Genomic DNA, 13,856 nt, shown 5'->3' with positions numbered 1-13,856 from the left:
TTTCCCAGGTCTGCCCTCTGGCCCTTCTTGTAGATGGGCGTCACGTTTGCTAGCTGCCAGTCAACTGGGACCTCCCCTGATAGCCAGGACTGTTGATAAATGATGGTAAGCGGCTTGGCCAGCTCCTCTGCCAGTTCTCTCAGTACCCTTGGGTGGATCCCATCCGGCCCCATTGACTTGTGCACATCCTTTACCGATTATTCCAAATTTTATTCTATTCTTGGTATTGGGGTTATGTTGTGGTTTAACCCGGCCGGCAGCTAAACACCACGCAGCCGTTCGCTCACCCTCCCCCCTCCCTCTCTGGGACGGGGGAGAGAAATGGAAAGTGAAGCCCGTGAGTTGAGATAAAGACAGTTTAATAAAACAGGAAAATAATAATAACAAAAATAATAATAACAATAATAATAATAATGATACAATAGTGATAATACAAAAGTAATAATAGTATGTACAAACAAGTGATGCACAATGCAATTGCTCACCACTCGCTGACCGATGACCAGCCTAACCCCGAGCAGTCCGGCCCCCTCCCCCCGGCTAGCCACCCCTATATATTGTTTAGCATGACGTCAGATGGTATGGAATACCCCTTTGGCTAGTTTGGGTCACCTGTCCTGGGTCTGTCCCCTCCCAGCTCTTACTGCACCCCCAGCCTGCCCATTGGCAGGACAGAGCAAAAGGCTGAAATGTCCTTGGCTTAGTATAAGCACTGCTCTGCAACAATTAAAGCATTGGGGTGTTACCAGCACTCTTCTCATCCTAAGCCAAAACACAGCATTGCACCAGCTACTAGGAAGAAAATTAATTCTGTGCTAACTGAAACCAGGACATCTATCCACCCCTTATTCCATACCATTTATGTCATGCTCAGGTTACACTCTTTTCCATACATTCTAATTAGTCACCTATAGTAATCATGGTAGTGATAACATACAGTATAATATACCAATTAACATGGTACAATTCAGTTCATGGGCTATTCTCACCCAGTATTAAATCTCCTTGAGGTACACACCGGACCTCTCCGTTCTTTTGCATCACCCACCAAGTGTATCCAGGTCCCTGAGCGAAAACAATTCCACGAATAGGTTTGCCTTTTCCTGAGGCAGGAGTAGCCCAGACTGTTTTACCCAGCATATTTTTTACATGCACTACAGGAACTTTATCCCCATCTACAGTACGTAACAGGTTTGATTGGGCAGGTCCAGCTCGGTTGGTAGATCCCCTAGTATTGACTAACCAGGTGGCCTTTGCCAAATGCGTATCCCAGTTTTTGAACGTCCCAGCGCCCATTGCTTTCAAGGTAGTCTTTAACAGGCCATTGTATCGTTCAACTTTCCCGGAGGCTGGTGCATGATAGGGGATGTGATACACCCATTCAATACCATGTTCTTTGGCCCAAGTGTCTATAAGGTTGTTTCGGAAGTGAGTCCCATTGTCTGACTCTATTCTTTCTGGGGTGCCATGTCGCCATAGGACTTGCTTTTCAAGGCCCAGGATGGTGTTCCGGGCGGTGGCATGAGGCACCGGATATGTTTCCAGCCATCCGGTGGTTGCTTCCACCATTGTAAGTACGTGGCGCTTGCCATTGCGAGTTTGAGGGAGTGTGATGTAATCAATCTGCCAGGCCTCTCCATATTTACATTTCAGCCACCGTCCTCCATACCAAAGAGGCTTTGACCGTTTGGCTTGCTTGATTGCAGCACATGTTTCACAGTCAAGAATAACCTGTGCTATAGCGTCCATGGTCAGGTCCACCCCTCGATCACGAGCCCATCTGTATGTTGCATCTCTACCTTGATGGCCTGAGGTGTCATGGGCCCATCGGGCTATAAATAATTCACCTTTATGCTGCCAATCCAGGTCCACCTGAGCTACTTCAATCTTAGCAGCCTGATACACCTGCTGGTTGTTTTGATGTTCTTCAGTAGCCCGATTCTTGGGCACATGAGCATCTACGTGGCGTACTTTCACAGCCAGGTTCTCTACCCGAGCAGCAATATCTTGCCACAATGCAGCAGCCCAGATGGGTTTGCCCCTACGCTGCCAGTTGTTTTGCTTCCATTGCTGTAACCATCCCCACAGGGCATTTGCTACCATCCATGAATCGGTGTAGAGATAGAGAACTGGCCATTTTTCTCGTTCAGCAATGTCTAAAGCCAGCTGAATGGCTTTCACTTCTGCAAACTGACTCGATTCACCTTCTCCCTCAGCAGCTTCTGCAACTCGTCGCGTAGGACTCCATACAGCAGCCTTCCATCTCCGATGCTTCCCCACAATACGACAGGACCCATCAGTGAACAGGGCATATTTCTTTTCATTCTCTGGTAACTGGTTGTACAGCGGGGCTTCTTCAGCACGACCCACCTCCTCCTCTGATGATATCCCAAAGTATTTGCCTTCTGGCCAGTCCATGATCACTTCCAATATTCCTGGGCGACTGGGGTTTCCTATTCGAGCCCGCTGAGTAATCAGTGCAACCCACTTGCTCCATGTAGCATCAGTTGCATGATGCGTAGAGGGGACCCTTCCCTTGAACATCCAACCTAGTACTGGCAATCGGGGTGCTAGGAGGAGCTGCGCTTCAGTACCGACCACCTCCGAAGCAGATCGAACTCCTTCATATGCTGCCAATATCTCCTTTTCAGTTGGAGTATAGCGGGCCTCAGATCCTCTGTATCCCCGACTCCAAAACCCCAGAGGCCGACCTCGAGTTTCCCCAGGTTCTTTCTGCCAGAGGCTCCAGGTGGGGCCATTCTCCCCGGCTGCAGTGTAGAGCACATTCTTTACATCTGGTCCTGTTCGAACTAATACAAGGGCTACTGCATGGACTATTTCCTGCTTGATTTGTTCAAAGGCTTGTCGTTGCTCAGGGCCCCATTCAAACTCATTTTTCTTACGGGTTACTTGGTAGAGCGGGTTTACAATTAGACTGTAATTTGGGATGTGCATTCTCCAAAACCCCACAACACCTAGGAAAGTCTGTGTTTCTTTTTTGTTAGTTGGTGGAGACATAGCTGTTATTTTGTTGATCAAATCCATTGGGATTTGACGACGTCCATCTTGCCATTTTATTCCTAAAAACTGGATCTCTCGTGCAGGTCCTTTGACTTTATTTTGTTTTATGGCAAAACCGGCCTTCAGAAGGATTTGGACTATTTTCTTCCCTTTCTCGAAAACTTCCTCTGCTGTGTCACCCCACACAATAATGTCATCGATGTACTGCAGGTGTTCAGGAGCTTCCCCCTGCTCTAGCGCAGACTGGATCAGTCCATGGCAAATGGTAGGGCTGTGTTTCCACCCCTGGGGCAGCCGATTCCAAGTATATTGGACTCCCCTCCAAGTGAAGGCAAATTGTGGCCTGCACTCTGCTGCTAGAGGGATGGAGAAAAATGCATTAGCGATATCAATTGTGGCATACCACTTGGCTGCCTTTGACTCAAGTTCGTACTGAAGTTCCAGCATGTCCGGCACTGCAGCACTCAGTGGTGGCGTGACTTCGTTCAGGCCACGATAGTCCACTGTTAGTCTCCACTCGCCATTAGACTTTCGCACTGGCCATATGGGACTATTGAAAGGTGAATGGGTCTTGCTGATCACTCCTTGGCTCTCCAATTGACGAATTAGCTTATGGATGGGAATCAGGGAGTCTCGGTTAGTGCGATATTGCCGACGGTGCACAGTTGTGGTAGCGATTGGCACTTGCTGTTCTTTGACCCTCAGCAACCCCACAACAGAGCGGTCCTCTGAGAGACCAGGCAAGGTAGATAATTGTTTAATGCCCTCTGTCTCTAAGGCAGCTATACCAAAAGCCCACCGGAACCCTTTTGGGTCCTTAAAATATCCTCTTCTAAGATAGTCTATGCCAAGGATACATGGAGCATCCGGGCCAGTCACAATGCGGTGCTTTTCCCACTCATTCCCAGTCAGACTCACTTCAGCCTCCAATACAGTCAACTGCTGAGATCCCCCTGTCACTCCACAAATATAGATGGGCTCTGGTCCTTTATAGCTCGATGGCATTATAGTACATTGTGCACCGGTGTCTACTAAAGCCTTATACTTCTGTGCGTGTGACGTGCCAGGCCATCGAATCCACACAGTCCAATAAACTCGATTGTCCCTTTCCTCCCCCTGGCTGGAAGCAGGGCCCCCCTAATCCTGGTCAGAATCTTCTTCATTTCTGTGTTTGAAGGACTGTCTGCTGGAAGTTGGAGCAGCAAACTTTTCGGAGAATCCCTTTTTCCTGATTGTTTTCTTTTGCAACTCACGTACCCGTGCCTCTAGGGTCGCGGTAGATTTTCCATCCCATTTTCTCATGTCCTCTCCATGGTCTCGTAAGTAAAACCACAGGGTGGCACGGGGTGAGTACCCACCATATCGTCTTCCTTGTGTGGGTGAACGCCTACCCCTGACAGCTGAGACACTGCTTTGTACAGGTACGGAGGAGAATAATCTCTCTTCAAGTTGGTGAACCTTTTCAGAAAGTTTCTCCCAAGTGTTCTCTCTTGGTCGTTGGACACTGGTTGGTTCAGGTTGGGGGGAAGATAGATTCTCTTTAAGTTGGTGGACCTCTTCAGAAAGTTTCTCCACAGCTGAGACGCAGGCCTGTAAGGAAGAGGAAAGACTTTCTTCGTACTGCCGGAGTTGTTTAGCCGCTTCATCCACTGTGGGTTCCTCATCCTCTTTCCAGGCCATTATTGCCAATGAGCTGGCATATGATGATGGTGCACTCTGTACAAACTTCCGCCACATGGGTCGTGTACACTTGACTTCATCTGGATCTTTGGATGTTTGTCTGAGGTCTGGATCCTCATAAATCACTTCCCGTACGGCTTATTCCCTCAGGTACTGGATTCCCTTCTCCATAGTGGTCCACTTGCCTGGTAGACATAAAAGTTCTTCCTTGAAGGGATACCTTTCCCTCACAGCTGAGAGGAGACGCCTCCAGAGGCTGGTGGATTGTGCTCCATCTGCAATTGCTTTGTCAATGCCGGCGTCTCGAGCAAGGGATCCCAGCCGCTTGGCTTCCCTGCCGTCTAATTCCACACAATTGGCTCCAGAGTCCCAGCACCGGAGCAGCCAGGTGACAAGCTGCTCACCTATACAGCGACCAAAATCTTTTCGCACATCTCGTAGCTCACGTTCGTTTAGGCTTCGGGTAGTTACTGTTGCTTTTTCGGCATCCTCATCTTCCTCCTCCTGAATCCTTGATGGCCCAGCGTCGTCGTCATCTTCGTCATCTCTATACCTAGTTTTGGCAGAAGCCTTACCTGGATTGGCAGAAGACTCTCTGCGTTCTAAACGACCTGAATCTCTATACCATTTTTTCACCTTCTCTGCAGGGGCAGCTTGCACTGCTACTGCTCGTTTCTCTGCCTTTGTTACAGGGTCTGCCACAGGGGTTGGAATACCCTCTGCAGGGTCAGCTTGCACTGCTACTGCTCGTTTCTCTGACCCCGTTACAGGGGTTGGAATACCCTCTGCAGGGGCAGCTTGCACTGCTACTGCTCGTTTCTCTGACCCCGTTACAGGGTCTGCCACAGGGATTGGAATACCCTCTGCAGGATCAACTTGCACTGCTACAGCTCGTTTCTCTGACACAGCCACAGGAGTTGGAGCGGCTGCAGGAGCTGGAGCAGTTGCAGGAACCGGAGCTGGAGCGGCTGCAGGAGCTGGAGCTGGAGCAGTTGCAGGAGCTGGGACTGGAGTAGCGGCAGGAGCTGGGACTGGAGCGGCTGCAGGAGCTGGGACTGGAGCGGCTGCAGGAGCTGGAACTGGAGCAGCTGCAGAAGTTGGGACTGGAGCAGCTGCAGGAGCTGGGACTGGAGTGGCTGCAGGGACCGGAGCTGTAGCGGCTGCAGGGACCGGAGCTGGAGCGGCTGCAGAATCCACCGTAGGGGTCACAGTGGCCGTTGGATCTGTCACAGGGCTTGGAGTGGCCGCAGGGTCTGTCACTAAGTTGATAGCAGTATCAATGGCAGCTCGATAGGCATGAGCCAGGCCCCAGCATGTTACAATGATTTGTGTTACTTTGGAACTGCCAGAATCATGACACCTTTTTTTCAAACATTCTGCCAGTTTTTGAGGATTTTGCCATTGTTCAGGGGTGAATTTCCAACACACTGGGGGTGCCAACTGCTCTAGATGCCTGCCCATATCCACCCATATTCCCTGCCACCCACAACTATCCTGCCTCCGGGCAGATCTCTGGATGAGCTTCCTAAGTAGTTGTTTAACTTTAAGCAGAATCTGAAGTGCATTCAGGAGGCAGAACAACAAGACTATGGTATTCTGAGTATCCCAAGAATATTCAATATCTTGGAGAGCTATTGTGACAAGCTCAGGGGATAAGAGGGTGGTGAAGGAGGAAGGCAGAGTGATCCAGGAGGATACAGGGGTGGTGAAGGAGAAAGGGAGAGTAATCAAGTAAGAAAAAATATCTTCCCCTTTCCCCTCCACAGATTGACTCTCTAACGGAGAAAAACAATAGGTATAATTGCTAATAGTTCCCAAGATACTGTTTCCAAAGTACAGAGTCCACGATGTTACTGAGTATAAATACCAAGTTAGAGTCATGACCAGATATCTTATCATCTCATAAGCCATTGCTATAACACTCAGTACCATAATGATCTGAAACCAGGGCCCGGAGAGGATAAACAACACTACAGAGAGCAAATACGGAAAATAATGTACTATAATACTCAATTTGGAAAACAGGCGCACCAGAGTTGAGATTAAAGCAATCAGCATCATGACAAGTGACTATTAAGCAGGTCTAATCCTTACACCAATTTTAGTTTAACACACTCTGATCAGATCTGCCGTTATCTCAACCTTTCGGGCCCCACGTTGGGCGCCAAAATAGACTGTCGTGGTTTAACCCGGCCGGCAGCTAAACACCACGCAGCCGTTCACTCACCCTCCCCCCTCCCTCTCTGGGACGGGGGAGAGAAATGGAAAGTGAAGCCCGTGAGTTGAGATAAAGACAGTTTAATAAGACAGGAAAATAATAATAACAAAAATAATAATAACAATAATAATAATAATGATACAATAGTGATAATACAAAAGTAATAATAGTATGTACAAACAAGTGATGCACAATGCAATTGCTCACCACTCGCTGACCGATGACCAGCCTAACCCCGAGCAGTCCGGCCCCCTCCCCCCGGCTAGCCACCCCTATATATTGTTTAGCATGACGTCAGATGGTATGGAATACCCCTTTGGCTAGTTTGGGTCACCTGTCCTGGGTCTGTCCCCTCCCAGCTCTTACTGCACCCCCAGCCTGCCCATTGGCAGGACAGAGCAAAAGGCTGAAATGTCCTTGGCTTAGTATAAGCACTGCTCTGCAACAATTAAAGCATTGGGGTGTTATCAGCACTCTTCTCATCCTAAGCCAAAACACAGCATTGCACCAGCTACTAGGAAGAAAATTAATTCTGTTCTAACTGAAACCAGGACAGGTTATTATGTAAACAAATGCTACATTCTTGAGTTAATTGTTTTATCGTTATATATAAAATTTCGTCCCACTAATGTCTGACTCAGGCTCTTATGCAATGTGTTAGCTCCTGTCGTGGTTCTGCTCGAGTGGGCAGCCGAGCTCCGCCACAGCTGCTTTCTCACTCCCCCTCCTCAAAGAGGAATGGGGAGAAAACACGATGAAAAGGGCTCAAAGGTTGAGATAAGGACAAGCAGATCATGCAGTAATTATTGTAACGGGCAAAACAGACTCTGCATAGGGAGACAGTAAGATTTATTGCCTATTACTAACAAGCTAGAGAAGTGAGAAACAAAGGAAAGAAAACAAAAGCACCTTCCCCCCCCATCCACCCTCTTCCACCTCCTCCCCCCGAGCGGTGCAGGGGAACGGGGGAATGGGGGTTATGGGCAGTCTACAGCGCTTCTTCTCTGCCGCTCCTTCTCGGTCACTCTCGTCCCCTGTGCTGTGGGGTCCCACCCACGGGATGCAGTCCTTGATGAACTGATCCGGCGTGGGCTTCCCACAGGCAGCAGCTCTTCAAGAACTGCTCCAGATATGGGTCCGTACCACGGGGTCCATCCCTCGGGAGCAAACTGCTCCAACCTGGCTCCCCTACGGGCAGCAGCTCCTGCCAGGTCACCTGCTCCTGCGTGGTCTCCTCTCCACGGGCTACAGGTCCGGCCCGGAATCTGCTCCGGCAGGGGTCTTCCACAGGCGGCAGCCTCCGTCGGTGCAGGGCCACCTGCTCCACCATGGTCTCCTCCATGGGCTGCAGCGTGGAACCCTGCTCCACCGTGGTAGTCATTGGGCTGCAGGGGGCTGCTTTACCACGGTCCTCACCACAGGCTGCAGGGGACTTCTGCTCTGGCGCCTAGAGCACCTCTCCCCCTCCTTCTTCACTGACCTTAGTGCCTGCAAGGCTGTTCCTCACTCCTCTCACTCTCCCAGTTGCTTTGTGGCGCAGCGTTTTTTTCCCTGTCTTAAATCTGCTCTCACAGAGGCACAAAACAACATTGCTTATTGGCTCGGCTCTGGTCATCAGTGGGGCCCTTACCAAACATGGGGCAGCTTCTAGATCCTTCTCACAGAAACCACCCCTATGGCCCCCTGCTACCAAAACCTTGCCACGTAAACCCACTACAGCTGCCCAGTGTGTTTTATTGTGTTCTGTAAGAACTATGAGCCATGTCAAATTAGAGGGTATTGTTATGCGGTTATCTTTTAAATATACCCATCCATCTGGTTTCATTTTACCTTTCGAATCTTCAATTAATTTTAAGTCTTCTTTTGTATAATTTGGCTTTTGGTTCATGTACATAGTTTGGATTTTACCGTCTGGTATCAAAGACAATGCCTTCACCTCAGTTATTTCAGCTGCCTGTTTAGCCTCTTGATCTGCCAATCGATTTCCAATTTCAAAATCAACGTTTCCCTTTTGGTGTCCTCGACAATGCATGATAACTACCTTTTCTGGTTGTTTTACAGCCTCTAACAATTTTAAAATTTCTTCAGCATGTTTTATCTGTTTTCCCTGAGCGGTCAGCAATCCATGTTCTTTCCAAATGGCTCCATGAGCATGCACCACGCCAAATGCATATTTACAATCTGTCCAAATATTTATTTTCCTTCCTGCTGCTAGTTCCAGTGCTCGCATAAGAGCAATTGTCTCTGCTTTCTGGGTGGACGTCCCAGGGGGTAATGGTTTGGACTCTATTACCTATTGAGTGGTTGTAACAGTGTATCCTGCCTTATGTTGTCCTTGTTTCACAAAGCTGCTTCCATCAGTATACCAAGTTTCATCAGCATCTTCTAAAGGTTCTTCCTTAAGATCGGGTCGACTAGAATACACAGTCTCCATTGTTTCTATACAATCATGGGTTATGGGTTCATCCAGAGTTCCGCTAAGGAAAGAAGCTGGATTTAGGACGTTAGTGACCACAATTTCCACATCATCTTGTTCTACTAATAATGCTTGATATTTTAAAAATCTCTGTGGTGAAAGCCAATGGTTTCCTTTTTGTTCCAAAACTGCTGAGACCGTATGGGAAACTAACACTGTCATTCTCTGTCCCATTGTCTCGTTTATAGGGACCCAGTCTTTGTGCTAGTACTCCCAAAGCTATCCCTTGTCTCTCATGAGAGAACAACCAAAAGGGTTTCGAGAGGTCTGGTAATCCCAAAGCTGGAGCTTGCATCAGTTCTTGTTCAAGTTGTTTAAAGGCTTTTCGTGCTTCTCCAGTCCAGACTAACTTTGACTGATTACTCTTTATCAATTCATATGGAGGCTTTACCATTAGTCCATAATTATAAATCCAAAGGTGGCACCAACCTGTCATTCCTAAAAAGGTTTGTAGCTCCTTTACCGTTTGGGGTTCTGGAGTCCGGCAAATGACTTCCTTACGTTCAGTTCCTAGTTCTCGTTGTCCTCCCGAAATTTCAAATCCCAAATAGGTCACGCGTTGTTGAACCAGCTGGGCTTTCTGTTGAGAGACTCTATATCCATTTAAACCCTGAAAATTAAGGAGACTTATAGTCCATTGAATACAACTCTCTTTAGTCTCGGTAGCTATTAAGAGATCATCTACATATTGTAACAAAGCACCTTCAGTGTCTGGAGGTATCCAAGTCTCGAGTTCCTTTGCTAATTGGTTTCCAAAAATGGTGGGGCTATTCTTGAATCCTTGAGGTAGTACTGTCCATGTAAGCTGTGTCTTTCTGCCTGAGTCAGGGTTTTCCCATTCAAAGGCAAATAGGTTTTGGCTTTCTGTGGCTAAGGCTAGGCAGAAGAAGGCGTCTTTTAAATCCAGTACGGTAAACCAGACTTGACTATTCTTTAATTTAGTCAGCAAAGTATAAGGGTTTGCCACTACTGGATGTATATCCTCGGTGATTTCATTTATGGCCCTCAGATCCTGAACTAGCCTATAGCTTTTTCCATCTGCCTTTTTAATTGGCAATATGGGTGTATTGTATTCTGATTCACATTCAACCAATAATCCATACTGTAGAAATTTATCAATTATCTCTTTAATTCCTTTCCTATCTTCTATCCTCAAAGGATATTGCTTAACCTTAACGAGTGAGTTTCTCCCCTGGCTTTAATTTAATAATTATTAAGGTCACATTTTTAGCTCTTCCAGGGACTTTGTTAGCCCAAACTCCTGGATATACTTGATCTGTGATCTCTAAAGGTATTTCACTTTTAAGGTTAGTTTGTATTAGTGCCAAGCTTAACACATTTATTAGTTGTTCTTCTCCTATTCTTAATTCCATTTTCCCTTTTTCAAAGACAATTTCTGCTCCTAATTGCTCTAATAAATCTCTACCTAAGAGTGCCCATGGGGAGTTAGGCATATATAAAAATCTGTGTATGCCCCATTGTTTCCCTAACTTGTACTTCAAAGGTTCACAAAAATAAGCCTTTTCAGTTACACCTGTTACCCTAACATAATCATTCTGTAAAGGCATTAATGCTTGATTTAGAACTGAATACGTTGCCCCATATCAATAAGAAATTTCACTTCCATTCCTCCCCTAGCTTCATTATAACCAGTGGAGGATCCGCTAGGGTAGATTCCCCAGGTCCCCGTTATTCCTGTTGAAATCAGGGACCAATGATTACCCTAGAAAAAGGCTAGTCAATTTGTTCTCCGAAGACAGGTCCAAATCGTTTTTGTTTTGTTTTTTTTTTCTCTTTTTTTTTTTTCCATTACATTTCAGAGTTGGTCCAAAAATTCCATAGGGGTTTCTTTTAGACCTTGTTGGAAGCATATTCTCAATTCCCAATTCATTTAGATTTTACTATTTACTTAACTGTTCATAATTTTCGTAATAATTAGGGTCTCAGTGGGGGTTGGTCAGGGGAATGTAATTGTCCACAGTTCCCTGAGCAATCCCATTGGCAATCTGAGCTCACACATGAACTCAGGTTGTTTTAAGAGTTAACTGCTTTTCTGTTTCCATGACAACTCTCTCGGACCCATCATGATCCCTTTGCCCCAAAGGGCTAACACCCATGATTTTAAGATCTCTGCCTAGAGCAGAGGCAGAACTATTAACATTCCTACATCCTCTTTCCCTGCTCATTCAACTTCAAACACCTTTAACACCTTCAACAACCCTTTTAACACTTCCTTTATCTTTCTCCAGCCTGTACTTTTCTCATGCCAACATCAAAGGCTCAGTCAGGGGCCAACTTAATTCTGTACCTTTTCCCACCAAGATGCTGAAACATCAGTATACAACATTCCATCCTATTTTCCTTCTCAAAAACAACATTAACTGTAGCAAAGTATTAAAGTTTCAAGTTCCATTAAAAGGCCACTTTTCTCCACATTCCAGCTTATAAAGCGGCCACCACTAATTACAATATTTTATCAATGTTTTCCTGTTCATACTTCCACCAGCAGATCCTCCAATATCCTTCCAATGACTCAAAACACATCCTAAAGGGCTTTTCTTTAAAATCCCACCAGTTTGCCTTCCTCCCATTTTCCCAGTTCACACTTTCAGAATACACTTATCACTTACAAAATGCAGCACGCAGGTATCTTTCTATAGCAACGCCAGGAACCTACTATTATTACCAATAATATAGCCAAAATCACAGTAACAATAATCAGAGTCAAATTCCACATGCAATAAGTCAGAAAACCGAAATAAGTAACTCTGTAACAAATGAACCTTATTAGCAAACTTGACAGGTTCCAAACGGCAATTGAATGCCAACAAAATCAAACGTATACTTAAGGTGCTAGCCACAAAAGCATACACCACCCTGCAGAACTTTTATCTTCCGACTTATGGGCAGTTTCAAATGACCGGTCTACCAAACAAACAAACCAAAACTGTGATAAATTAGTAGGGGTTTGTTCATTGTCCTTGAGAATTTAAAGAATCTACTGAGGAGATAAGGTTTCACAACTCACAGCATTGTAACATGGGGACAAATGGGGAAGGGGGGTTGGGTAAACATCCTTGTTAAAACAAAGATTCTGTAAGATACCACCCACCCACCGCAAGACATCCTGTTTTGCCCCCACCGGAACACAAGCACAAGGCATGATCACCGGAGGAAGAATAACGACCCCCAACAACAGACTGCACAGCCTCAGAACAAGTCTCGACAAGTCGACAAGTCAACAGGTCTCGACAAGTCGACAAGTCTCGACAAGCCGGAACTTCAATGCTATAAAACAGCTACACTGGAAAGGGGAGTTGCGTGCCGTGGCAGAGCGGAGAATCCCCAGCCGCCCAGCGCTGTTTTGCTTGTGTCTGCTTACTTGATTAATAAAATAATTTCAATAGAACAGAAAATTGTGTGGTCTAACTTATAACAAAACCAAAATAAAGAATACTGTCACTTACAGAGATGGGATCCTTGTCTGCCTTCACAGTGACCCGTTGAGTCAAGGAGTCCCTCCTGGAAATCCTGGGGGTACCCTAGGGAGTCCTATTCCCAGCAGGTCCTGCAGTCCGGCAGAGAGGCTGTCCCATCTGGGGTGCCAGATTGATTCAAAGAAGACGAAATTTCTAAGTGACGAAGTATCCTTTATTGTCAGTGCTGGATGCACGGGGGATCCTTCCACCTAACGTGCACATTCGAAGTAACAAACTATCTCATATTTATGCAGCAAAACAATGAATATTCTATTAAAGCCTATACACATTCTTTAACTAAACACGCCTACTCTCGCTTTGTATGCTAATTAGCTTATTAGTCTGCTATAAATGAAGTCTCAACTCAATCTGAATTTAGTAATATTTATACTTTTAAAAGGTATAAAATGTATAAAAGCTATAAAAGCTATAAAAGGTATAAAAGGTATAAAAGGCAAGTAAACAGCACTGGGTGTTCAGGGAGTCTACACTCCACCAACAAGCACACACGAACATCAAACATTCTAAATATACAGAACATTGCTTTACGTACTAAACCTGAGTATGCCTATACATATGTATAATCAGAAAAGGTAAAAAACAATCCTTTAAGTTCCATGACTTAAGAGTCTCCATTTACCATTCCTTTTGAACAATATGTCTTGCTTTAAGTTGTCAAGCAACTTGGTCTTCAGGCCTTATGTATCTCATTCTTCCTGGATCGAAGAAAAGCATATCCATCTCCTTTTCGAGGCCAATAGGCCTGGGTCAAAAGGCACGTTCAGGTCAGCAGGGGGCGTAACAGCAAAGGCCTTCGACGGCAGTAGCGGTGGGGGGGCCCATGGCATAGCAGTCGGGTCAGTAAAGGAGCCCGCAGCTCCCTCACTATCTGGCAAGCCACATGCTTCTGACTGTGGTCCCACATGGCTCTTTAAGGCCTCAGAGACTGCTCGCCAGGTGCTGAGCAATCCCACTGCAACCT

Source organism: Anas platyrhynchos, chromosome W, assembly GCF_047663525.1.
Source record: "Anas platyrhynchos isolate ZD024472 breed Pekin duck chromosome W, IASCAAS_PekinDuck_T2T, whole genome shotgun sequence".
In the NCBI taxonomy this organism is placed as follows: Eukaryota; Metazoa; Chordata; class Aves; order Anseriformes; family Anatidae; genus Anas; species Anas platyrhynchos.
Note: the sequence above shows the minus strand (reverse complement) of the source record.